Source organism: Dinoponera quadriceps, unplaced genomic scaffold, assembly GCF_001313825.1.
Source record: "Dinoponera quadriceps isolate SergipeBrazil2010 unplaced genomic scaffold, ASM131382v1 scaffold1565, whole genome shotgun sequence".
Taxonomy (NCBI): domain Eukaryota; kingdom Metazoa; phylum Arthropoda; class Insecta; order Hymenoptera; family Formicidae; genus Dinoponera; species Dinoponera quadriceps.
In genome coordinates this window covers 2829035-2834476 of record NW_014556124.1, presented here as the reverse complement: position 1 = coordinate 2834476, position 5442 = coordinate 2829035, and positions in this window count along the sequence as shown.

Sequence of the window (5442 nt, the reverse complement as noted above, 5' to 3'; positions counted from 1 at the left end):
GGGGGGGGGGGATTATTAATTACACTTGTTGCCGTGTTGTCGTGCACCTCTCCACGGACCCGAACAGGGCAGAAATCCACGAGACGCGGGCAGACTCCGAGCGAGACACCCGTTGTGCACGGGATCGGCGCACACTTTGACAGAATCACGTACGGGCAACCGTCTTATTATGGATATGTGGTGCAAACATAGGTAGCAAAGTGTAAACCACTATTATTATTAGCCAGACATGTAATAGGAGGCCGGATTTGAGTTTACCAAAGAACAGTAACGCCGGAGAGCGTTCGGTAACAGTAATGGCCGGAGAGCGGCGTAGACGAGATTGTATTTTTGCGCCCCGTTAAACAGCAATCATATCGCGCGCGGTGTCGATCGCGATTACCGCAACGACGCGCGAATTCCCAATTGCGTTTCTTAATATCCAGCGCGACCAGGTGCGCGCCTCATGATCGTACGAAACAAAGGAACCACGGCGAGAGGACGAACGCTTCGTATTATGAAACAACCCGATCGAGTCTACGAGAGAGGCGTCGTGAGAGCGAAATCTCCCTCATTCTCTCTATCTCTCTATCTCTCTTTCTCTCCAGCTATGAATTTATTTTACCGCACTCTCGACCATGTCTCGATCCTACGCGCGCGCGCGCGCGATTTCTAGTTTATAGATCGATAAATCCGCGGCCGAGGTTGACGGGGTTAGTCGGGAATAAGCGAAATCAAAGGCGACGTTCTGACATTTAGCGCGGCTCTCCTCGACCTCGCGCGAATCCGCGCGAGCGCGTTTATACGCCCGCGATTATTAGCTCGTTGCGCCGCGGGAAAAAAGCGCGGTGCTTTACGACGATCGAGACGCCGCCGCGTCGTTTAACACGTCGATTAAGGTTGCGCGGATCCGCGCGAGAGAAGTTGACGCAACGCGTTCTCGCCGTCTCGCGGAGGAGAGAGAGACCGACTCGTAAATCATCGGCGGGTCGCGTTGTCGCCAGAGAAAGGAAAAGAGAGGGAGGGAGAGAGAGAAAGAAAGAAAGAAAATCCCCCTTTTCACACGTCGTTCGCCGGTAGAAACGACGGAAAAACACCTGATCAGCCGTGGCATTTGAGCGCTCGCGTCATAAAACTATAACCTATTTCCGCCGGGAGCCTCGCCGAGGGGCCCACCTCGGGTCCGACCGAGTAGCGGCGCGTCTTCGAGGTGCGCGCACCTCGTTAGACACGCGGAGAAAGTGGAGGGACCGCGCTTCGGCCCCCTCGGACACGCTCCTATTTCCAGCCTCTTCGGAATCGTCATTAAGAAACGCGATGTACCACACGAGAGACGCGCGAGCCGTGCGAGGGCGGAGGCGAGAAGGTGGTGGGAAAGGGTGGACTCCGCGGAAAAGCGAGGAGAGACGCGACGAGCACCTCCGGCACTCCGTTTGCGCTCTCGTCAACGCTACGTGGTCCCGCTCCTAATCTCCTAATCTCGCAACGTCCGATCTGCGTCGCGAATCGAGAGAGAGAGAGAGAGAGAGGCCAGCACGCACCGTGTGGGATTCACCCCGTTGAATTCGAAGAGGAAGCGAAGAGACGGAGGAAGAGGAGAAGGAGGAAGGACGAGAAGGAGGTAGGTGGAGAAAGGACGAAGGGGAGAGCCGGCGGCGGCCGGGGTTGCAGCGGTGCGATAGAGCGAGAGAAGACACTCTGTTGCACAAGGTGGACGGTGGAGCGGAGGGGAAGAAGACGGTGGTTGTAGCTGAGAAGGTGGTGGAGGAGAAGGAGGATGAGCGGTGGAGCCGCTAAGGAGGAGAGGGGGGAGAGCGACATTCCAGAAGGCGGCGGCGGCGGTGGTTCTCGTGGGAAACCAAAGAGAGAGAGAGGAGAAAGATCTCGTCTCGAGGAGAGGTTGCGGGCCTTAAGGCACCGTTCTCATCTCCCGACGCGCGACAAGACCGCGCGGAGGAGGCTTCTGCCGGCCGCGAGAGTCGCCGAATTTACGAATCCGAGTTTGCGGGAACGGACCCTCTCTCTCTCTCTCTCTTCTTCTCCTTCGCTTTCTCGTGTCGCGATTCTAACGGTTGTCCCTTAACGTCGCGCGACTGCTCAACCGAGACGAAATCGAGTCGGCCTCGAATTGACCGGGATCGACGGACCGAAGCCAGTTTTCGCGAGAGCGCTCGATCCTCCGATCTAACGGTGTCAATCAAACCGTACAATTTGGACGGTATTCCGTAAATCAGTCCCCGGGTTGATCAGGATCACAAATCAATCGGAGCGTCGGTCGGAGTATCGATCGGAATACATTCAAACATGAGAAACCACACTCCGGATGTTAAGGTTAAAAGGCTGTATGCAAAGTGAAGGGATCGAAGTGTTGAATCCGAAAGCGTCGCAGCGTGAAATACACGAAGTATTAGGCGTCTTCAGGCAATTCTGGACCGACTTGAAGTACAAATTTAGCGACTGCAAATACTTAAACCACACGTTAATGCGTTCGGATTAGTCGAAGGGCCGAATTTCTATTGTATCGTGCCGTGAGAAGCTTTCAATTATCGGATTACGCGATTTGAGCATCTCGGGAGACGAGCTCTCGATCGTCTCGAACAGCGTACTAAACGAACCATTAATCTCACCGCGTTTAACATCGTGGAAAACGTAAAACGCAACCGGTGTGCGGCCCAACGGGTTGCGAGCAAAGTTGAGAGGAGAGTTTGACGTAAGATCTATTTGCAGCGAGAAGTGATGACGCGATGAACTTTCCCGGCCGCCGTCATTTGTTTAGTTTCGCGCGAACAGTTGCCGCGTCACACGCCACCGTTTATCAGGGCGATCGATACGCGGCTCGGCGTAATCCGATTACAGCGCGTCGCTAATACCGGTAACCCACTACCGATATCGATAACCTGGGCGTGATAAAAAGAAACCCCGGAGAAACGCTCGGCGAAAACGAAACGGATAGCAATGATCGCGAGCCGCGCCGATGACGAAAGGCGTCTCCTCGCGGCGACGATCCCCGCTCATCCTTCGCAATTCGATCGATCCGAGCGGGGTAAAACGAGCCGATGGAGAACGGCACCGTGCACGAATTCTCGCGGGAGAACCCGGTTTCTCCGTCTCGGGACGCTCCTCAATCTCTGCTTCTCGGGCTTTTCCATCTTTCTGCCGCTGGAACAGTCGGTCGCCGATTTTCCCCGGGAAGTTACGTTCTGCAAAACGAGGCGACGTGAAGCGCCGACCGACCGATCTGACGATCTCGCTCTTCGTCGACGGCGATCTGTGAAACTTCGAGACGCGGCGCGCGTATTTCAGCGTAGGGACAGGTCGGGACCGGCCGTGGGCCCTGTGAATCGGCCCTTAGGGCGAATCCGCGCGAGGCCTCGAGCGGCCGCTTCCCAGTCGAACGAGCGAGTCAAGAGGAGATGATGGCATGCTCACGAGGCGTCGAATCATTACCGACAATCAAATTCTATTTGCGTCGCGTCGTTCGCTGATAAAAGGATCGTCCCGCGCACGCTCGCAACGGCGAAAGTGGAGAGAATCCTCCTTCGTCTCCGCGGATTTTTTTTCCGCGGAAACGCGCAACGAGTCGCGATGAGGTATGCACGCGATATGCACCGACGAAACCCGCGATTCGCGAGAGTCTCATAGAAAAACGTTGCGAAGCGACATTCTCTAATCTCCGTCTCTGCGGCCGCTCGAACGTCCGACGATAATTCTTCGATTCTCGCCCGGAAATTATCCCACTCGCTCGCCGAGGAGACGGCACGAGGTACGGCCGACTAATCATTCTCCCGTGAAAGTATCGATGTCAAAGAGACTTCAAAGACGACATCAATCTCACTTCGACCTCTATTTGTGTCAGAGCGGCGACGTTCGTCGTTCCAAGTTTCAAGAAGACTTCCGCACCCGTCCGCTTCCTATGCTCTCTAAAATGCAATCAGTGTATCATCACTGAGAAGCAGTCAATAGTTATAAATAAAAGCACTGCAAATCAGTAAAATTTCACCGTCAAAGTCTGTTAATAGCAAAATCGGAGAGTTTCCATCGGAGAAATCTAAAAATAGTAAAAATAGTGAAGAAGATATTTTTTAATTTTTTTTTTATTATCTTAATCACTCTTAAGATATTATCAATGAGTTTGCTTGAAATATTCTTAATTGATTTAATTTGTATCGTATTCATCGAAACACGCTTATCTTAATCGGGACTTGAAACTTTTCGTTCTTGAATCTACTATCATACGAACTACGTCAAATGCGACATACGATTGAATGCATATACGATATGTATATATATATATATTTCTGCTACGGCATGCGTAACAGTAATTTATAATGAATCTTTCACTGGCAAAAATCATTGAATTTTAGACAAATCCGACAAAAGAACCGATTATATCGTAATAAGCTCTCATGATATATAATCAAATGTTAGAAATTAGAATAGGCAAGTAAGAGCAAAATACAATTGTTAAGTAAGAACATATATTTTTTTTAATTTAGGAGGATAAATGTATTTGTCCCACAAATTAAAAAATACATAAAAAATATATTCGCACTTAACAACCGTGGCTGGTTAATGTTTGATTGGACAAAAGTGCCAAGTGGAAGCGTTGCCACTAAAAATTAGTGAATACTCACTGATTGTCTGTAGAATATTGTTCCACTGATGCAATTAGTGATATTTGCACCGATTCGACTTAAGAGAGTGCGCGAGCGAGGGGGATACTCCGCGCTCGACACGGCCGTTGCCTCGAATCGGCGTGCGAATTTCGGCAACAATGTGTCCCGCGTCAGCGCGTAACACGCGAACACGACGTGATACGCGTCCGTACACGACGCGCGGCAATAAAGCGCCTCATTATTATTACCTACGTCGTAAGTCAGTGCGAGCGGTCGACCGTGCGCGGCAATTACCGCGATAATCGCGCGCGACGTTATCGCCGGTGATGACATGCGGGCGCACCTGATCCCCGCTAAAAGGGACAACGTAACCGACACGCGGAAATCCAACACCGCGGCAATTAACGGAATACTCGACTCGGCCGCGATTCCATCTACGAAGTGCCATGACGAGGTACTCTCTCTCTCTCTCTCTCCCGTTCTCTCCCGTTCTCTTTCTCTCTTTCGCACGCCGATCCAGAAGTCCGCCAGCTCGCTCCTGGAATCAAAGTCTCCGATCGACGCTAAAGTGATGACGTACAAACGTCCCGAGGAACACCCTGTATAAGACAGGAGGAGGGGGTTGGGGGCGAGGAGGAAGAGAAGGAAGAGGGGCAGGAGAGGGCGGCAGGCATGCTGGGTCCGCGAGATGAGAAGAAGAAGGAGGGAAGAAGGTGGAGAGTTAATTGAATCCGAGCAGCGTATAAGTGGAATGGCCTATTCCTCCTTCGGCTCGCTCCTCTTATTCTTCTTTCTTCCCGCGCGCCTCTCCCTCCCTCCCTCCCGCCCTCCATGCCTTCCTCCCTCG